Consider the following 23,956-nt stretch of genomic DNA (forward strand, 5'->3'; position numbering starts at 1 on the left):
TGAATAAAGAATGTTCATGACTACATTGAAGAGCAAACAATAAATTATTCGTGGTATGAATACAAAACAAGCACTCTACCCAATCACCAGAAATGTAATACTGGCGCATTTTGAATCGAAGTTGGCATCTTCAGGAGATGAAACTGAATACGCCTACTTGGTTGAAGTATTGCATTCCTAGTTATTGAGAAAAATGTTTGCTTTGGGTACATGTCATTGCTAGTTTTCTCTCTCAGAAGAGACGATGGTATATTCTCATTTCAATTCAAATTTGTAAAAACAATTCCTTTTAGTTTTTTTACGTTTCATTGGGTTTTGCTATCAGAATTTTGGTGTTGTTCCAATGATGTTTACACCATGTCTATGCATTTCACAGAAACTTTTGATTTTTCTGTTTCGTTCGACAGTTTTATTCAACAAACCAAGATAATTTAGTGTTTTGAAAACCGTTTGGATATTGAAAATTCCTTTTATATTTTCAGAAAGACTATGTACTATCCAGAATTTATTCAGTTTATGTTATTAGTAGGAGATTTGAGCCGGTTCTAAGCCTCCCCCACCACTATGACGTGTTAATTGCTTCTTTTTGGTTGTTTTTTAGTGATGTCAAGGTGATGTGACCTTGAAGTGTCTGGTGCATGGATCGTTCATAATTTTTTTTTCCGGTTCTGAGTCTCCCCTCACCACTATGACGTATTAATTGCTTTTTTTTGTTTAGTGAAGTCAAGGCGATGTGACCTTGAAGTGTCTGGTTCATGGATCGTTCAGATTTTTTTTTCATATGAGATTTTGTGTGTGTGTGTGTGTGTGTGTGTGTGTGTGTGTGTGTGTGTGTGTGTGTGAAAGAATGCACGGTACAGGGTTTCATCATGTGCTTGTTTATGTACGTCATACGTCTGCATACTTCGGAAATCCTCCAAGTAATGAATGCTCCATCGGTGAGAGGCCACCAAGTTAGTAGTGGTGTGACGTCACAGCAGCAGCAACCGTTCAACGGTAAGAGAGCAAGATGTTCACTCCACGACGTGTGGCTGAGTAATGCGTATAGGTGTGCCCTCACCTCTCTCGAAGTGGAGAAGGCTGTGACGTAACGCATCGCTCTAGCCTCGCTATCGATGGTGACCCGCAGGTGGCCGAGGACTGTGCTAACGTCTGCCCTCTCCGTGAGCACAACGACCACCGCCTGTTCGTATCGGCATCTGTTATCGCATCCAGTTGGAAGGTGGGTTTGGCTGTGACGTCAGGCATCTCTAGTGGGTAGCAACAAGCAATGTGAACCTTTCACGGTTTCATGGTGAGGATGACTCGCGCTGTTCAACATAAAATAAATGCCTGGCACACTATGAAATCAGTAGACGAATATATCTGCAGCAGTAAGCAATTGGTAGAGTGTTATTCAGTTCGTAATAGAAGGAAGATGGTGAGAGTATTTTGCTGTTGGAAATTGTTTATATTTTCATACATATTTTCATCATGTTCGTTTCAAAAGTAGACTTGAATAAAATCAATAATTTGATTGTACAGGAGGTTGAAATACTAGAGCAGAAGGCTTTATCATCATTACCAATTGATGAAGTATATATAATTAAGAATATGTCAACTTATTCTATAAGGTTTGGAAAATCAATTTTATCGACTTTGGAAGATGTGAGCAATGATAAATTATTCAAAACATGCCTACCATAACGTATTTCGTTGCAATTCAGTGATGACGATATATCTTGTATCAACTCATCGGGTGGTAAATATACGATGGTGTATTTAGGTGTATTCAGGTATGAAAACGCGATCTCTAGTCAAATTCAGTATGATTGAATAATAATAGTAATTATGTATAGTGAATTTCTTTTTGTTTTAATAATATTCATATATTAGATAATTTAGATGATAATTATATGGAAATATAAACATTACTAACTTAGTTGAATTCACTCACTTTATTAGTACAAATAGAATGGGAATGTGAGTATTATATCATGGAAACAAGTTGGAGGTTGCTAATTGTTTTTTTTTTATTTGATTTCAGTTCCACCATTCAAAGATGTGGATGCAGTATGCAAGTCAAGATTGGGTCAATGTTGTAGATCTCAAATCATCAGTTCAACATTTGTCGTCTGAATTGAAGGTGTTGGGTGATGGAGCTGAATATGCAAGCAATCATGATATGAATGTATGCTATGATGAAAAACGAATCGAATTATGTCTTCGTGATGCTGAGAACTATCGGAGTGGCGCTGAAGTTTGTAACAAATTTTTGGATAATGAATTGGAATTGTGGCAACTTTGTGAGGTTATGATTGAACTGAACCTGAGAAGATTCCTGTATAGCCTCCAACCATACTGGCCAGAATGGATTATTCATCACTTTGAATTGAATGATGAAAATCGAGAGGAAATTGAAGATGGTCGCGAAAATGATGACTATGAGGAAGAAGTTATTTTAGATAGTCTGTATGTTCCTGAATATCATAAATAATGTCAAATAAAAAAACTTCGTATTATTTTCATGTTTTATTTATTTAAATCCCATTATATATAATAGAAAATGATTACAAAACAATAAATATGATATATATGAATTAGGAAAAATTACAATACATGATATAAGTCAGTTACAAATGAAAGAGAAAAAAAATCGTAAAACAGTACATGATAGAGTGGAAAAATGAAATAGTATCAATAATTTAAAAAGTGTCAATATCTGCTGTGAACTGAACCATCCAATGCATTGTATGTTAAAACTGTATCATGCAAAATTAATGCATATACTTTAGTGTTGTCTGGAAACTTAGTCTTCCTTGTCTCTAACTCAATCTTTATATCAATAGTTGATGACTTTGTTGCATTTGGTTGATGGGAGCAATCGATGACGAATAGTAGATTCTCTCTAAATTGTCCAATGTCCATCAGAGGTTCACTCACATCATTATCATAATAATTCCGCTGGAAACTCTCGAAAGCATAACAAGCAGGAGCATCAAGTTTTTTATCGAAATTCAAATTTCAACGCTCATATGGATAAACTTCAGAATTCAAGTATACTCGAATACTATTGATATCAGCAGTTGTGAATTTTGTAATATCCTGTGTTCTATCCTCAGATGTAAAAGTACTTTGGAATGCGATGATGACGAAACGAGGAGTTTCCAGAGCGTTAGTTGTTTTGATGGCCCATATGTCTGAAGAAGTCCCACGTAAGAATGGTAGTTCATTGAGGTCCCACATACGATAAGCCAACTTGATTTTGGCATTCAGACCGCTTTTGTTTATTCTACTCAAAAGTTTGAGCTTGTGTTTATCATCTGGTACAATGTGTCTTATTTTTCATTTGATTTTATTTGTTTCCAAATCAGCATCAACCTCACCTATATATGAGTTTTTGAATGATCGGGCGATAATCAAAATCAATTCAGTAAAACCAATTCTTGTTATCCTCTCCGGTTCCAAGTACAACATTAGAACCTGTTTCAGATCCGGTAACACTATCCGTAGCAGCCTCACGAAAACCAGGCCCCCAAACGCGGACTGCGATTCCAAGAATTGCATTTACCGGATACCCTGTGAGTGCGGAAAATCCTATATTGGTGAAACTAGGAGGCCATTAAATGTTCGCATTGCCGAGCACAAGAAGCACACACAGCGAGGAGGAACCAGCAAATCAGGAATAGCAGACCATGTTTGGACCCATCAACACAACATCGAGTGGTCCCAAGCTGAGATCTTGCACAGAGAGGAACATTGGTTCAGGAGAAAATTTAAGGAAGCCGCATACATGTTGTCCAACAACGTATTCAGCCAGGCCAGCGTAGATATACGAAACATATGGAAACCCATCATCAAACGAAAAATGGCCAACTCCCGCCAAAACGGTCATCTCTCACGGAATCAGTGAAGCGGAAAATGGAAAGTAGAGAAAGTGAAAGTATTTCAACGACCTATAAAATAGTCATCTCTCGGAGGAATCAGTCCAGTCATCACCCGAAGACGATTGTAGATACCAACTATCGAAACGTCGTGAACTAACGTGACTTGGAATCTCTACACTTTTTTATTTTTTTTTTCCTTCCTTTATTTTTATTTATTCAATTATTATATTTTTACTTGTAGGTTATTTCACTATCATTTCATTTCAGGTTTATTGTTGTTTGATATAATTGTTATTTTTCAACTATTCTTTTTTAATTATTCTTTTTTACTTGTTTCAGGGATTTCAAATCATTTTATATAGTAGACAATGGAAGTCCGAACTAGTGAAATATCTTGTTTCAATTGTGAAAGTTCCCAGCCAGATGTAAATAATGTGTTAGCATGTGATTGTCCAAATGATATCATGGTTTTCATTGTAGATGTTATCCCAGGTTTTCTAACAACAGCCACTTGTTCACCACCCATTTCGTAACGAATTTCATCAAAGAGAAATGCAATTGCATTATTCGAGAGATAGCATGTTTTCGCTACATCTTTCGGGGTGAATTTACCTTCTATGTAAATGAAGCTCTCGGCAATATCTAGTATAACATCTTGATTTATTGATTGCAATTCTAATTTCATCTGAATTCCTGAATAGCGGTGATCCGTAGGGCTTATATGTGTGCTCATGTAAACTTATGAGAGAATGATCGAGCACTGGTTCATCGAATATATTCAACTTTTCACTGTTTGTTTCGAGCACCATTGTCATTTTCTCACTTTCAATCCATTCGATTTCAAAAATTTAAAATCACTCACAGACAGAGCGTTATGTGCTAACTGTTTAGCATACACTTGTGGAATGAGCTTATTTTTATGCACACTTTTCTTTTAATGCACACTTTTTTTTTTGATAGTGCAGCTCGTTTTGGTTTGGGATTGTTCAATACGATTTTGTCTATTGTAAATGAAACCCATAACAATAGTTATTCAATTTTCTTCAACTCCAAAATAATGAAAATCTCTTCTTCACTTCCAAAATCGATAAGGTTATTTTTTTCACCCAAAATACGCACTGTAATGTTGAGAATCAATTGACGACCTTCTGGACTGACAGGCATATATATAATACTGTGTGGTTCTTTAGTAAGATTGTATCCAGGTTCGGCATCAATATCGAATGAGAAAAGAATGTGGGATTCTTCACCATTCATATATGAACCAGATATCATATTGCAATCTAAGCGGATAAGTCTCACAGTTGTAATGTTTATTGGTAATGAGGATTCATGTATCTGATTTGGTGGAAATATGTCATGAGCGAATCCCATCATTTCTGCTATAGAATGTGGATGTGTCAGGTCAATTTCATTTTTGGATCGCATTTCACATTTGAATGTATTATTATTGGCATGTAGATAAAAAATATCATCTACAACGATATCAATTGGTTTTTCATCATGGAACAATCTGAACATGATTTGTTTCTGTATGACGGCATTGATCTCTTCTATTTCGTAAGCACCACATGGAATTTCAATTGTAAACTTTTGGATTATCGATGACTTGTCATTACTGATTCTGAAACTCACTAAATTATCAGCTTCAGTTATATTATTGATTGTATTGCATCCATAGAATCCCAAAAGTCCTAATCCATAACGGCTGTTCCTATCCAATTCAACTGGTGGAAAAAAATTCGCACTCAAGACACTTGTCCCGACAGCTTGTAGCTCAAACTTTCGTGTCATGACTGATGAATATTTTGAAACACATTTCAATTTATTGTTGTACACAGCAACAGCACATTTGAGACAATTTACACTTTTTGGAAGGTGTTGTATTGTAATAAGTATCATTTTTATTGATACCAATATTCACATCCTCTATATTACAAATACAACACATAGATTTTTGAGGTATAGGACCATCATTAACATCCGAATCTGAATTTTGATCGTGGTGGTGCTCATAACAATATGTATGTTTCATTATATCGATGTCATCTTGTAGATGTTTGGGTAACTTTTCCCAAACGTATGCAATCTCATGTGCAACATATGCAAGTATCACTTCCTTGGGCATATTTGCAAGCATCACTATATCCGTTTTTTTCAAGGTACCATATTTTGAAAACATTCTGAGAATCGAGTCAAAAATTTTCAAAAGAAACGAGTCAATTCCAATGGTGGGGGTAGATCTCCAAAACTATCGAAATATGTGACTTCTTTCCCGCACTGAGGATACACTACAAAAACACACTTTCGTCTATTTTCCACTATATTTCTTTATTGTTGACCGGTCAACAATAATGAAATATAGTGGAAAATAGACAAAAGTGTGTTTTTGTAGTGTATCCTCAGTGAACATGAATTTCCACAAAATAAACAAGTCGTCAATCGAAGAAGTTCTTTCCCGCATTTTGTATATGCCACCCGATGTGTTTCTGGTCCACTTATTCCATCTAAATTAACAATAGCTGTCTTGTTTTGTCTTGGACCTGAAGAGGGTAATCTGTCACGCATAAAAACACCACGAAAATGAGGAATTTTAATTTTTTGTGCATAATAACTGAGATCGAGGTCAGTAAGAGGCCTCTAAGGTAGGGGTTCAATTAGTTTTTTGTTTTGTTTGTGGCTTTGTATGGCTTTAAATATAGTCCTGAACCTTTACGGTATGGTTTGAGGTATATTCCACTTCTACGTTCATCCAATGCTAGAGCCTCCATGGTTTTATTGTGGCGATTGGCTTCCATTAAAGCCGCTCTGCTGGCCTTTGCCGAATTCACGGCCTTGGTAATACCAGTAGCGGCTCCCGCCAAACTCCCTAGTGCGAATAGTTCAGCAAAAATTGGTATCAATGGCAAGAGTCCACCGATGGGAACAGGAATTAAGCGTGGTATGCGAATTTTCTTCTTTCCACCGGCAGCTTTGAGGTATTTACGTGCCGCCTGCAATGCCACAGTGATAGCTTTTTTGCTATTATTCGTCACAAGTTGATTCCCACCAGCTTTCTTCAATACATTTCGCACTTTATGGACTATCCCAGCACCAAATGCAACTTTTCTAATTTTGTTTTTCTTCGTTTGTTTCCTCCTACATTTTTTCTTATTGGTATCACAAACCATGCCCATATGTCTTTTTTTTTCATAATGTTGGTGACAAGTAATGCAGCTGCTCTTTCCCCAATACTCGCGTCCTTCGATTTAACCCTATCCCAAGCGCTGTATTCAAGTGCTTTGTCGGCTAAATGTCTTGGTGCAAGATTGGATGGATGCTTAGAATATTGAATATCGTGTTTTTTGCATTCAATATCTAATTTATTTATTTCAGGATCGTTGCGATCTAAACGTTGTTTCAATTTTGTACCCGGTCCACAGTATTGATAACCTCCGGGTAGATGTAATTCGAAAGGAAGTTTGTTTATTAAATCAGTAACAAAACCACAACCTCTTTTAATTTTACGATCACTTTCAATACGTCCGTATCGTTTGATGGTACACATTGAGACGAATAAGCTAATAACATTTATATAGTCTCCAACCACGGCATGATGCGCATTATAAAACAGAAAGAAAAGTTTGCTGTAGATAATCTAGATGAGAAATTTGGGTGTGGATTGAATGGACAAAGGGTATTCAGACATGGTCCACTACTTCCATCATCAGTTCGATTACTCATTATAGGACCTTCAAATTGTGGAAAGACGAATGCAATGATATCACTATTAACACATCCACAAGGATTGAGATTTAGAAATGTGTATCTCTATTCGAAATCACTCAATCAACCTAAATATCAGTACTTGCGAAATGTTCTGGAACCTATAAAAGGATTAGGTTTTTATACATTCAGCAATAATGCAGAAATAGTGGAACCCTCCGGAAACAAACAAACAAGATGAGACGAATTTACACCAAATTTATTCAGATCATGTTTCACCCGATGTAACATTCAAACAATTTCAATTGATGTGTGTTGAATGCTGGGAGGACCACTATGGATTTCTAGTCATTGATAAGGACAAAAAAATAGATGAAGGTAGATATCGCAAAGGATTCGATAGTTTTATATATCCATGATCTTATTTTTCGAACTTATTCGATCACTGAATATTGTAGAGGTCACTTCATCAGTGAATTGAGCTATAATTTAAAAAGAGGATTATGAATACGAAAAATGATTCTGAAAATAAAAATAGTAAAATGAATTTGAAACGTCAACTAGTAGAGACAACAGAAGCTGTCAGGCAGAAATTCAACTTTATCAAGAATGATAATATTGAACCATTTAATGTTTTATCATCAAACGCTACTTCGAAATCATCAATGTTATCGTCAACCCATGGAAATGTTCAATCTACTTCAAATTATCCCATGAGTACTCCAGTAGGAAGAAAACAATCTTTTGGTAGTGTATCATCTGTGAATAGTGACACGAGCACACTTCAAGACGATATGAGAACAACTCTATTCGAAACACCATCATCGTCCTACATCGATTCCTCGGAACATGACTCCTCACCTAATATGAATGAAAGTCGTGAATATGTTTTGGCGAAACATTTGAAAAATGTAAAATCTAGAAATCCAGCATATGATGGAACATTTGGTGTACGTATGGATCCTATTACACAAAAGCTGAAAATGGGAAGTCTAGTGGTACATTTCAAAGATGGAAACATTTCATTTTGGGATGCTGATAAAGTGAAAGAATATGAATGCGCAGGTACTCCAGACTTGTATGATATGATCTTTTTGAAGATGTTGATAATGAAGAAACTCGTCAAGTATATTCCAAAATATTGAAAATAACGAATGCTCCATATAAACAATATCATCTGAAGAATGGTTTTAAAAACACAAATTCTAAAACATTTCGTGAAGTTATCAAACCTCTATTAGACTCACGACAATATCCAATAAGAAGTAGAATTGGTGGAGCACTCAAACGAAAGAAAATGGAGAAAACATATAATTCTAAACCTGTGAATTATATGTACTGGAATCCACCGAAAGAGTTAGTTGCTCGTCTACGACTATTGGTAGCCTCAAAGTCAGCTGGGCATACTGGACATGACAATGAAATAATTTCAATAATTGAAGAATTAAGAAGGTATAATATATTGATACATCCACAAGTAATGATCACTATCATATCATCATTCAATGCAGTAACATTATCAACTTTTTTCTTTGATCATTTTGGAATAGAATGACTAATGAAATGAGTGATGTTAAACGACAAGTTGTTAATGAATTACATAGACCTGCAAGACGTAATTTTCATAGGAGAATAACCACCATCAAAGGTTTTGCAGATCTATGGCAAATAGATCTAGCTGAACTACAACCTTATGCAAAAAGTAATAAAGCATACTGATATATATTTGTAGTGATTGATTGTTACTCAAAATATTTGAGGACTGTAGCAGTTAAAGATAAAACAGGTAGTACAATAACTAATGCAATGAAATATGTACCTGAAGGAAGCCAAGTTTTCCCCCAAACATATACAAAGCGATCAAGGAAAAGAATTTTTCAATAGAAGTTTCTCATCTCTCATGCGAGAATATAATATCAATCATTATTCAACATTTAGCACAAAGAAGGCGGCTATAGCAGAAAGAGTGATTCGTACAATAAAGGCATGGCTCTACAAGGAATTTTCGATGAGAGGTCACCACAAATGGCTTGATATTCTTCCAATTATAACTAGTAGATATAACAATAAAGTTCATCGTACAATATGTATGGCACCCATCAATATTGATTCAGAAACAAAATTGAAATTCAAAGGTATCAATGGAATTGGAGGAAAACAAAGTGAACCCAAATTCCAATTGAATGATATTGTACGTATAAGCAAGTACAAAAATATTTTTGAAAAGTCTTACACTGCGAACTTTACCACGGAGCTCTTCAAGATTGTTAAAATTAATAAAACCACCCCAACGACCTATAATCTTGAAGATATGAATGAACAACCGATTAAAGGATGTTTTTACGAAAAAGAGTTATTACGAACCGAGAATCCTGACGTATATCTGATTGAGAAGGTGTTGAAGAGAAGAAAAAATAAAGTATTTGTAAAGTAGTTAGGCCTTCCTAGCGAACAAAATTCTTGGATTGATGAATCAAATATGGTTTAAATGTATCTACTATTTTATTTACGAATAAAGTAATATTGAAGTTAATTTTTGTTTTCATTTCAATGATAAGTATATGAATTGAAAAATATTGCAGCGGTAAACGTTGCCCCAGCCATTTGCAACGTTCTGTGTATACCAAACCAAATTAATTGTATACTCAATTCCCGCTTATATTTTTCAACTCACGATATTGAAAACACATTATCATTCCCAAAACTAATCCCCGTCACTTTGCAGTCTCCAACTCCTTTCGCCAATTATCTCTTACTGATAATGCCGTCTCATAAAGTTGAGTCGACTCCTCAAGTTCAGCCTGAGCTTGCTTTCTCGAACGTTGATTGAATTGATTATCTTTAACAATTTTTGAACGGAGTTCATCTGCATCCGTACACATTTTAGCCAATTCAACCTTCGATAATGCAATCTTAGCATCTAATGCTTGAAGAGTTTCCTTATTAGCATTTATAGCCCCCTCACTCTTTTCAAGTTCAGCAATAGCCATCTGCGCCTTTACAAGGTGGCATTTTGCTTTCTTTTTCATTCCTCCAAAGCGATGTAGAGGACTGAAAGAAGATAGCGATTCAGCTTTTAAATCACCCTTCATTTCTTTAGGTGAACCTTTTGGTTTCCTCTTCGATCTGTCACTTTTCATTGTGTATTTTTTCTCTCGCACAACACTTTTCGATTGTTTTTTTTTCTCTGAAGTCAGTGACAATCGATGAAGATGCATTAGTAACCTTCCTCTTGATTGTTCTAGATTTCTTATCAACACCAAGAGGAAGGGTAGATGAAGGGTGTTTGACTGGTGATAGAGCTCATGGTAATGATTATTCAGGTCTGAGGAATGATATGTGATAGCAATAGAATGTGAATAGGAAAGGTGATGATGTTACTGATACTTCACCTTTTATAGAAAAAAACTAACGCATGCGCTCTTCTATCAACTAGCCCACTCTTTCATTGACTAGCACATGCGCTCTTTCACTAAACTGTTCACGCATGTGACGATCTTTGTCATTCAAGAGTAACACTTTGTTGCATGCATTTCAAAATGTGAGAAAATAACACGAATAGATTCAAAATAATATATTTATTAATAACAGAAGACAATGACATTAATAAAACAAAAAAATTAGAAGTGTTGATGTGTCTCTGTCGTTGTAGAATGTTTAAAAAAAATCTGTTTAAAATCTGTTTTTCCCTTAATCAGCTGTCACCCCCATACGAACGACAACTCTCAGAAGTTGAGAAACTTGTGCGATAAGGACTAACGAGGTCTTACCTTTTAACGTATGATTCCTAACACGGATTCTTCTCCTCAATATTTGTTGATCATGTGTCAGACAGCAACATTGAAGAAAATGAATTCTCCTATTGGGGTAGCGTTGACCAACCTTCTCACACAGATCCCAAGTACTTCTACATGAAGTGCATACATGATTCCAACAATTCGTTGTGTATGTATCACAACGCAAACAACGTAGCAGCGGAGCTGGAATAGCAGCGCAGATAGCACAAATATTTCTACAAATACCCATATTATTGGATATTATAGGTTCGGAACACTGTTCCGAACACTTGTTCAGGCACTGTAACTGTTGCTGACGATATTCAATTTTTGGCCGCTTCGGTGGATGAGATGGAGGCGACAGCTGAATCTGCGACATACAATCATTGCACAAACCAGTGCAAGGATTAATTGTTTCCTTAGGTCTACTTATTTGGTAAAAGTAGCACACAATAGCCTCCACTATCATCATTGGGTAGACACACACTTTTGGTTTTTCATCCCACTCTTTTGGAAACGGCCTTTTCACTAATTCGTTTAGAAATAATAAGAGATGACTTATAGAAACTCTGACTGCTCTCTCTTACAACGACATTCTCTATTTATACAAATTAACATCATGTGAAAGTATAGTGGGGAAACTTATCCTTCCCCCCCACTTAAAACGAGTCAAGTGGTAGGTGGGAGTCGTACCAATTCCACTTCCTATTCAATCATATGAGTAGACTTACCATCCTGAAGTTCATTCATTCACTCTACAACTGTGAGCAAACAAGTGTAAGCAAACAACAAGATGGATTCTGGAAAAATAGCTGCTGCATTAAATAACATATCTGCTATTGATGAAAATAATTGGATAGAGTCAGATTATGAGGATGTCAACATTCCACTAGAGGAACTGATAGTTGAAGAAGAGGATATTGGAGTCGATGAAGATGTGATAGATGAAGTTGAAAATGAGACCAATGAAGATGATGACGTGGTGGAGTTTGAGGGGGTTGTGGATGGAGAAGAAGACGATGAAGGGATTGTAGCTGATTCTACTGGAGGTGATGGTGCTTTGAGGATCGTTATGCGAATGCTCAATGTCAGTGAGACATTAGAAGATCCATTGGACTTATATTGTGCAATGGATGCATACGTGTTGATCAGCACAATTGATGGTGGTAACAAGAAACTATGTTGGTGCTGCTTTCGTTTTTATTCACACAGAAATAACAATGGAGGGTGGTATCATCATGTCAACACCCACAACACCGTCTCTATTATGGCAATGGGGCAGAATTGATGTGATGCTTGCGAGAGGCCCCTAACACACTTCACCCGAGTGTCGACATGCATTATATGTAACAATGTCAAACCTGTGGCACAATAACCGTGGACCTACTGGTCAAAAAAAACAGCCCTTTTCAGGGCTACATATTTCACACAAACAGTAGTAGTAGAATTCACAGATTATGTGACAAATGACTACTTTGACTAAAAAAGTCGAAGTTAGGATTTTGTTAATCATTGAATATCTGTGCATATGATGAGTACTTCTTTGACTGAAAAGCCGAAGTTGGGAATTTGATAGTCATTGATATATATATATATATATATATATATATATATATATATATATATATATATATATATATATATATATATATATATATATATATATATATATATGCATATGATGAGTACTACTTTGAATGAAGTTGAAGTTGGCATTTTGTCAATCATTGAATGCATATAATGATGAGTACTACTACAGGGTGAGATGATGGTACTTTTACATGCATTTTGTTTGTTTGAGACTATAATGTTAACATAATGTTAATAATGGTATGAACCTGTTTCTATGTGAAAGTATAATGATAGCTCTGAAAAGAGCTGTTTTTTTGTTTCAGCCTTCAATTGTAGCCCTGAAAAGGGCTGTTTGTTTATTAATCCATGCAATAATATGGACTAACGCTCCTCATCATCAGAAACAATAATGATGGTGTCGTCATCTGAATCATCTGAATCAGATGATATACTAATGATATCGCCCTCATAATCATCTGAATCAGATGATATACTCATGATGTCGTCGTCATAATCATCTGAATCAGATGATATACTAATCACATCGTCCGCATAATCATCTAGATTGTTGTCGTCAACAGCCATCTCAAACTCTACATCTACTTCCTCCTGCATACCTTGTTCTACTCGTTCTGGGAAATCATCAGGAAGATCATAGATTCGCTGCAGAAATTGAGCGAAGTTTGTACTGAAATGATCGGACGTTGAATCTATTCCATGTACCTGGACGGGTCCTATACTAGACATTGTGGAAGAATGATGTAGAACTGGGATTGATACTTAATTTATATTGGAAAAAATAAAACGGAGGAGCTGAAGTGTAAATGTAGAACAATTCAGTGTTTGATATTCGGAAACATCAAGAATGACGATCTTCATGAAACTCTGAGCGATTATTCTGAGGAATTCTGAGTGATTATTATGAAGAAAAAAAAACTAATAAGGGGGAAGGAGGAAGACACTGCCCCAGCCTCGCAGTGCCTCGTGTACACCAACCAAAAAGTGTGTACTCCGTGGAAGGAAAGGAAAGGAAAGGATGGAAATGATAAGAAATCATCATCTGAATTGAGGACTCATCGTCAGTGTCATCGCCATCATCATTATCGCTGTCCCCAGACACTATGTCATCCCAATCGGGATCCCGCCAATCGCTTGGGTCCGGATATTCATTGTCCGAAAGGTGCGCCTCATCACTGCCGGTAACAAATTGCACCTGAAGTCTATAATCGTATATTATGTTATCATACGCAATCCTGTGAGGTGCCGTCGTCGAGTGGACTAAGGGTTGATGAATCGGCATCCAAAATGGTGACTGAGGCTCCTGAACGCTATATGGTTCACTAGTTGAGTCAGGTTCCATATTGGAGGTGAGTGATCAACTGAATATTCCAACAGATAATTCCTTCTTCTATACTTTTGAAAAGGAGTGGGGGAGGAGTGGGAATTAAGTGGGAAAGAATTGCAAAATGACATAGGCTATATTCAATGAAAGAGATAATTGAATGGATAAAATACAATATGAATTATATGAAATTATACTTGTTGATTTCATTATGAAACATTTTTTTTTTTCATTTTCTTCTCAAGAGGTTATTTACAAGTGATTTGAGAACACAAAAATTGATGTGAGGTATTTGTCTAGAAGAGCTTGGAATCGAAATAAAAAAATGAAAATAATAAAAGACGAAGTGAAGAAAAATGCTCCAACCATCGCATTGTTCAATGTGTACCAAACCAAAACAATGTACACCCTTTATTCCACTTCTTTTTTTATTTTTCTAAAATTACAAATATAAACTTAAAACTACCATAATTAAATATTCCTAACTAACCTAAAACTGATCTTTCATTTACACTTAATCTACAGAAAAGTCTTGATAAATGTCACTAACTTTTTATACGTGTCTATCGAAGAGGTCTCTGCTCTACACCTTTCCTGCAGAGATGCATACTTCCGATCTAGTTCGGCCATTTTTTCCGCTAATTGTCTCCGTTGGTCAACAATTTCAGACTTTTCGCGGTTCATGTTAACCAACGCGGCCTCACTTGTTCGGGGTGCATATTCTGCTTCCTTACATCTCTGTAGGAAACCGCTCAACATCTCACTGACCTCTCCAATAGGTTGTCGCACTTGTGGCACCAACACTTGGGGAATTACCGGTGTTGCTGGCAGCGGTGATAGCGGCATCGCCAACGGGTCAATACAACGCACTCCGGAGAAGACGCCCTAGGTGTTTCCACTGCTGGTGCTGCTGCTGGCGGCGTGGAGGGCCTTAAACTCTTACGAGTGGTAGACCAACTACCTGCATAGGGATTAGTCTTATTGCAAGTAGCTCGGTACTTCTCAATAGGACTAAGCCTCGCTGCAGGTCTTTGACAAACCTTCTTCACAACCCTGACTTCCTCCTTCTCGAATAAGTCAGGGCTGAGAGATCGGGCCCTAACTCTCGAAGTGGCTGCTATCTCCTGCTTTGTCACAGGCATGATGGATGCCACCGCATTGTTCAACTCCTGGGTGTTGGATGCCATTCTGAAAATGTAAAATAATACAAAGTTAGTTGGTATGAAAAAAAAGTAATAACATTGTTAACTTACTCAAAATTCTGCTTGTTGACTGGACTGGAGTGGACTAGACTGGAGTGTTGAATTGATGACTTGAGCTGTCGAACTGAATGTTGAAGAGTGCTCTCCTTGGGGTATAGGCATGCATGCGCGAATGGTGGGAATGTGGCGGGGGCGCGCACGCGCAATGGGGGTGGGGGCGTGCATGCGCGGCTGTTGGGAGTTGAGGGTGGGGCGATGGGTGGGGCCTTGAGGGTTAGAGGTGGGACTCAGAGGGTGTGGCGGTGGATCGTTTCCCTGGGGGCGGGGCGAGCAATGGTGGAAAGAAAGCGGGCCGAGCTCCGCACGGCCCGATTCTTTCCACTGTTGATTTTGGTTTTGGTTCTATTATTCTAACATTTGGATTAATGTCCAGTCCTGGATATCCCAGTCCACCTGATGGCCTGACTTTATGTTTTTTCTCCAAAACTTCAACTCTCTGTTCTCTGTTCCAGTACATCATATTTTTTCATTGTAGTCGCTGTTATGTTAGACATAGCATTATATTTTCTCATTGTAGACGCTGTTATGTCAGACATTTTTATTTCTACATCACTTGTAAGTTTGTCAAATTTACGAGTGAAAGTTACCCGAGCCTCTGCAATTTTATCGTCAAATGCTTGACGGGCATCGCGAGCAATATTGCCTATTGTGGATTGTATTGCAGCTTGTAGGGCTAGAAGTATAACCTCCTTTGTTCCGTTAATTTCCCCCTCAAGATATGATACAGTTACACAATCACTCTTGTCAATTGGTTCGCTTGTATTTTTCAATATTTCTCTTTGCATGTCCTAATGACCATCTTTTGTTAATTCAAAACCAATCCCGGGAGGACCTTGAATGACATTACCACCCAATTTTCTTTTTCTACCAAACTTATCGATTGTTTTACACATTGTGCACCCTACGATGATTCTTTTCAAACTGATATTTCTTTCATTTACATTATGCTATATACTTTGCAGTAATTGGTTAGGAAAAATATAAGTGAAATAAATAACATTTTTTTATTCATTTTTATATTCACCAAAGTAACTTGACAAAAGTAATACTTCAATGTAAAAAATCAAGTGAAATAATCACAAATAATGAATATTCCGGTTTGAAGGAAAAAGCAACAATACTTCGAATGATAATTCAGTTATTCATCTCAACAGTCAACAAATTAATTAGTTGGTCTAAGGCGCTCTCTTGAGAAAAAGAATGAACGATTTCAGAAACCCAACGAATGTTGTCATTAGGATCATCTCGATAAAACCCTATATCGCTATGACCCCATGGAAGAGTTCGAGTGGTATTCGGAATGATGAATCTTTTGTCGTCGTGATATGATAATGCGACTTCATTTTTCAATTCAGTGTAAATATCATGTAATACGCTTCTGAATGAGTTCATATTCCTGAATATCATACCTTCTTCTTCGATGATTTTTTCATAGTATTCACATGTCAATTCATTATTCATAACAGATCGTTTGACACCTTTGGCCTTCTTCAGTTCACCATCAACAGATTTCACATAATACGCTTTAGCACCTGTACCGTAAAAGCTGATTATTAGATCATTTGGGAATTCATCCTTGAAATTGCACAGAACTGACTTTGTCACTGGGATATTTAATTGGTTTCCCATTTCATAATTAGATGTATCGAACTTATTTATATTAGGTATTTTTGATAAATTCATAGAAATTGTCTGTATTAACTTTGAGAATAAGGGAGTCAGTATCAGTGTAGAGTAATGACGCATCTTCTCCAAACTGTTGTTTGATACATCCATAGAAAAAATTATACATAACTGTTTTTGATAATTCCAGAATGGAAAATCCCAAATACAACAAAATTTTCAGTAAAAATGGAGCATAATTTAAAATTTGGTCGCGATATGAGACAACTAGCACCTACCGTTCTTTTTATATTTTCCCAATGTGTAATGAATCTACGTCAATTCTATTGTCTACGTTTTCCATTGTTTTCCCATAGACTGCATTATTCATTAGTTTGTAGAAATCTTTTTCAGATTTGTTATTAGACCGATTACTCATTTCAGTATTCAAATCTATATAGGGCTTCATCCAACATGATTGCTTGAAGCTAAATACTCTATGTGTGTTCATCACTATCAAGCCATGATTGATAGCTTGCTGTGAGTTTCTATAGTGAACAATATATTTTCTGCACGGTACATGATGAAACCCTGTACCGTACATTCTCACACACACACACACAAAACAACAAAAAAAAAAGCAATTAATATGTCATAGTGGTGTGGGGAGGCTTAGAACCGGCTCAAATCTCCTACTGTTATGCCAGCATAAAGCCAAAACTCCTAATGAAAATTGTTACTGACGAGTGGGATGTATATTCATTTCAGCAATAACATGTCTTCATGAACTAAATAATTCGTTGTGCATATCCGATACATTTTGAACTTTCTTTCATTCGCGAAAATAAAACCCCATGAATATCAATAAATGAAGTAACAACTACTTGAATAACCAAAAATACAATCTTTCAATTGGTTAACAGCGTATGGAAAATTTCAATGACGAAAAAAAGTTTGGCAGTATTTCTGGATCTGTCTAAAGGATTTGATACTGTCTGTAATATTAAATAAAACTCTTGCTCATCAACCGACCGCCTAGACAAAACTGAATAATCCCCTTTCCCTTCGGTTACCTTATCAGGGGTTACTCATTATGTCCCATCGATCAATTTATTGATACCTACGGAATACTACAACGGCATAGTACAACAGATTACTACATCTCTTCCTTGTTTTCATTTCAAATGTCGAAGCAACAATAAATTATCATTTAATACCAATACAGATATAATTGAATATGTAGGTACGAATTCAAATCAGTAGTAGTAGTAATTGACAGCAATAATGATAAACCACATAACCTGAAAATAAAGTACAATAATAAACAATGATAATTTCATTCACGAAATCTTTTTGTTTTCCATAATGATCAGAGATTCGATTCTTTATCATCTGTTAATATTTTCCACTCTCCATCGACTTCTTACAGGTGTATTACATTCCTTCTTACTTCCTGTCCCGTTTCATCGTTTCTTAGGTGAACATCAGCACCTTTTTTATTTACAATAGTACGGAGAGTGGGTGTGAAGTTTGGGCAAGTTTCATTTTCCTTCTGCATTTCTTTCACGTATACCTTATCTCCTTCTTGAAAGCAATATTCGTTTGCTCTTCTTTTCTTGCCGCTATATTCTTTCCCATTTTTTTCATTTTATCTCTGTCCTTCAGTTTATTGTCTATTTTAATTTCAAAGTCCACAATACGTGTAATTTTATCTCTGAATTGTCGACCGAAGGAAAGTTCACCTGGAGTTTTTCCTATCACCGAGTGGGGAGTGCTGTTGTACATCACTGAATAATCCTGGAGTTCATTCTTCAAATTCTGTTTCAGTGACTGACCTATTTTGATTATTTTCATTCTTTTCAAGATATATCTGTTCTGCCTATCAACTTCGCCTTTATGTTGAGGCCAGTAAGGTATATAATGAAAAATAATAATTTCATACTGTTGACAAAATTTTCGTAGCTCTTGACTCGCAAGCTGTTTTCCATTATCGGCGGTGATTGATGACGGGTAGCCAACTCTCGAAAACATCTCTTGGAGCATATCTACCGTTTTTCTTACACTGACTGTACTAATTAATGACCACTAGTATGTACTCCTTACTAGGTAACGGTCCAAGATAATCGACTAGACGGTAACTCCCGTCGCTTCATGGGGTTGGGTAACGTAGGTGTCGCTACCGTAATAGAGCCTCTACAAGTTTTTACCATTTTCTCTGCCTTGCTATCAATCTTGGGCCACCAGACTTTTGTTCGTAGTCTACCTTTCATGGCCAAGATTCCTGGATGACCTTCATGTGCTGCCAGAAGGACATTATACCTTAACTTTGCTGGTATCACGAGTTTGTTTCCTCTCAATAGAATTCCGTCATGATAGCACAGTTCTTGTTGAAATATCTTATATAAGTTGACTGATGTCTCCCATTGATTTTCGAAGAGTCCTGTTCTAACTTCCGCGAATTCTTCGTCTATCTCTGAATGGTGTCTGATGTCTTTCAATGTTATTGCGACAATTCTATAAGATAGTTTATATTTTCCCCGTCAAAAGGTTTAGCAGTTGTCTTGACACATAGTCTCGATAGCGGATCGGATATGTTTGAGTTTCCTGGTTTGTACACTATTTTGAAGTTATGATACTAATGAAGAAGTCTCCATCTTTCTATACCTACGAATGTTTGGTTTAGATTCAGGGCCAAATATTATCTCCAAGGGTTTGTGCCCAAACTAATGCTAATGCTTCTTTTTCTGTTTGGCAATACCTTCTTTCAGAGTTAGTCAAGCTTTCATTTCCATATCCTCTTACTCGAGGTCCTCTATGGTCAAATTGTATCAGTATACATCCCAGAGCCACTGGGCATCGGCAATAACCTGCGTTTTCTCGTTGGGAGTTATAGTATCCTAATGATTGGATTCTGGACAAGTTATGTTTTATCGTATGGAATGCCTTCTGTTGTTGATTTTCCCAATACGGTTCGATGTTGGCATTCATCCCCAGTTTCAGTTTCAAGTGGTTTGATTCCATTACATTATAATGTGTGTCCCAAAAATTGAACACTCTTCATTCCGTAAAGGCATTTTGCCTTATTGAGTAAAACATTGTTACCGCGTAAGGTGTTCAGAGCATTTCTCAGCCTTGAATTGTGTTCCCTAACTCGCGTGTTTTACAATATTGGGCAAAATCCAGATATATAGCATTTGTTACATTTTTGCCATCACGCTGGACATTTTGGATCACTTGCGCTACGATTATGGCGGCCACACCTAGTACAAATTTGTTTTGTTTTACCCTTGAATCTAGACCTTGAAGGATTCACCTGGTTGCTGTGACCTGAAGAACTTGGAGAGATTTCGCCAAATCCTCCCAATTCCCGACTGACTATCTCCAGTGATGTAGCTTCATTGATGACTTTTTCCAAAGTGATTGCGTCTCCTGCAGCTAATATTTTTTTCCGCAGTTTGGTTGAGCTACCTTTTTCCACGATTTAATCGATTAGATTCTCCTCGACGTTTCCAAACTTGCATTTTTCTGCCTGGTTCCTTAGCCTAAGAAGAAATTTTCCAAATGCTTCTTCTTCTTCCTGTTTTATGAGACGAAAAACGTGTCGCTCGTATACTTCATAATGTTTGGGAGAAAAATACCCATCCAGTTTTATAATGGCTATATCCTCTTGATCAGTAGCTTCAATGTAGATAAGGAAGGCTCTTTTTCATTTCTCCCATCGAATACCTACTGAACGGATGTCACCTTCGACGTCAAATTGGGTCAAGCTTGAAGTGGTTGTTGGATTCATGGTTAGTCTACAATAATTCATTCCTATCAGTGACCCTCAGACATTGTGTCTGTTGGAGGTTTCACTCAGGTCAGTGACCCTCAGACATTGTGTCTGTTCGAGTTTTTACTCAGGTCAGTGACCCTCAGACATTGTTTCTGTTCGAGTTTTCACTCAGGTCAGTGAACCTCAGATATTGCGTCTGTTCGAGTTTTCACTCAGGTTAGTGACCCTCAGACATTGTGTCTGTTCGAGTTTTCACTCAAGTCAGTGACCCTCAGACATTGTGTCTGTTCGAGTTTTCACTCAATTCAGTGACCCTCCGTCACGTAGAAATTTACCCGTTCAGTCGGTGTTCAAAGTATTCAATTTATTACTATTATACTTTTCCGTGAGCAGTTCAATTCAAATTTGGTTTCTATGTATATATTTTTTATTATTTACACCACATTCTGAACTCGGGAAATTCCTTTCTGTACATTTCTACTCGAATAATTCATTCAATCAGTCCTAATCGTTTTTATGATCCTAATTGTTTTTTACTCGTCGCCACTGTAATATTGAATAAAACTCTTGTTCACTAACCGACCGCCTAGACAAAACTGAATAATCCCCGTTGCCTTCAGTTAACTTATCAGGGGTTACTCATTCATGTCTCATCGATCTATTCATTGATACCTACGGTATCTTTCTTCTCACCACTCACTATGTGAATAATCAATGTAATCCAAGTTGATGACTACTACGTAAGCATTGCTCAGGTAGCTCAGTCTGGACTCACAATTTCCAGTTTAAGTTTATTCTTTTCTTTTTTTCTTCTTATTTCTCAAGTTATCTAGTGTCAATTATGAATTCATGTTATAGATTATGCTCACGTGAATAAAATTTACTTACTATACTTAAGAAAAAAAAATTCACCCAACTCACATTATATGTTTCTTCAAATCAGGCAAATGCCAATGTTATTTTTCCACAGAACGTTCTGGGAATATTTGTTTTTGGGAATGCAAAAATCAATTTTGATAAAGTTATTGCCCATCTACTATTGTGTTTCTCTTTCTTGTTATATTTCTGATGTGTTCTGAGAAGTTTTAGTAAGAAAAGTTTCACGTTATAGTTTGTGGAATAATAGAAATATGAAACAGTTTGAAAAATATCCCAAACTGGACACATATAGGGCTAGCGATGATTAGAGCTGGAAAAAACTGGTGATGAAAAAAAACTACTTACAACACGTATACTCAATACATATAATAATATAGGCCGTTGACTTCGAATTAGACTTTGGAGTAGGCTCTTTGCACCCACATGTAAATATGCAATGTACAATATCTATGTTATATTTTGGACGAGTACCCAATTTTTAGAAAAGAAAACAATCAAATTATTCAATTCTGAAATAATATAGTCACGATTCTAAGAGGTCAGTCACATGCCATTCCTTGAAGATATTCAACTTTTATACAAGATTCCTATATAGCCTTACTGACGAAAAATTAGGTCGATATTTTTTCTGATAACTCTGAAACTGATCAATGGAAGATGAATTTGATATATAAATCATAATTATCAGTGGATGAGAATCCAACACTTTTTTTAATGAAGAAAGTGTTGGAAAGTGTCAATAATATGATCGTGTTTTGTTAGGTAAGTATCCAGTGATCCAGACCTTCAAACCAATTACAGTTGACCAGATAGATTACTCAACAACTTGGAGGCCTACCACAGATGAGAAAATTTAGAGAGTGTCACCGACAGAATGTGAGAAATGCTCGAAATTGTGGAGTCCTGGTGTCCAACACGTTTTTAGATGCTTTCAAAGTTAACGAACCGAAAAATCAGGGATGAAATGTATTCATACCCTCACTTATTCACAGATAGAAATCAGGTTGGGATTAGCTTTCAGTCAGGTAGCAAATAACAATAGGAACAATAACAAAACACCAGAAATTGATTGTATGATCTTGGTATGCAAGGTAATGAATTGACTAGATGCATATATGAACATTGACATAGCTTTTCACATATAGTCAGTGGGAATATAGTTGGAGACTAGCTATAAATCAAATCATCTAAATGAACAATTCGTTCAGGCCAGTCTCAACTCCCTATACTATAGGTTGATGGACTGAGACCTATCAAAAAACAACTCTTCTGTCTGATACCACGAAGTGCGTTGGATTATATCTAACAGGTGTCAGTGCAGAAACCTTCACTGAAGTATTTCCTGAATATGTTGTTGGCGATACATCTGCCAGAATTGATTTTCAATTATTGAACTGGCTCACTTACAGACCGGTTTCGGGCTATTTGACCTTTTGTCAGTGCCAGGTTGTGGCCATCATCAACATAAAGTCGATGATGTTCCATAATTGAAATTCGAATTACGTTCATTGTACCGGTCTGACAATGTGACCGTTCAACATTCAAAAATGGAATCCGGCAGTTGTATCGTCAACAGCATATGCAGGAATTACTTCAGTGAAGATTTCTGCTGTGACACCTGTCAAATATAATCCAATGCCCTTTAGTCAAGGTATTAGTTGTTTTCTGATAGGCGTCAGTCAATCAATCTACAGTGTAGGGAGTGTAGACTGGCCTGAACGAAGTGTTCCTTCAGATGATTTGGTTGACATAGCTGTTAGAAGTAGTTTCAGTCATCTCGGATATTGCTAAAGTTGGTAAAACATGCGTCGAGAGATAACATTCTTGTTCTTGCTAGGGAAAAATATTTTCAATAGATTCATTTCACGCCAGATATTCCAAATTCTACTTATCAAGCACAGATGAACAAATTCATTACTTTGTTTTGTTTCAGTCACTTTCAATCGCAAGTAAGCCTTGAGAATCAATCAACCTCATGATTGGTATAGAGAAAAAGGAGAACCTATGATTTAACAAAAGAAAATATAATATATGACAATGTCTTCAATACTCTAAAGAATGATTTCTATCACTCCATGTAAAAAACTTCAGCTGCGTAGTTTCATATTTCATCATCATTAGATTCATCATCATTGTTATTATCATCATCATTATTATTATCATCATTTTTTTCCAAT

The sequence above is a fragment of the Leptinotarsa decemlineata genome, unplaced genomic scaffold, assembly GCF_025532065.1.
Source record: "Leptinotarsa decemlineata unplaced genomic scaffold, Ldec_3_MD MMD2_P_RNA_scaffold_6, whole genome shotgun sequence".
In the NCBI taxonomy this organism is placed as follows: Eukaryota; Metazoa; Arthropoda; class Insecta; order Coleoptera; family Chrysomelidae; genus Leptinotarsa; species Leptinotarsa decemlineata.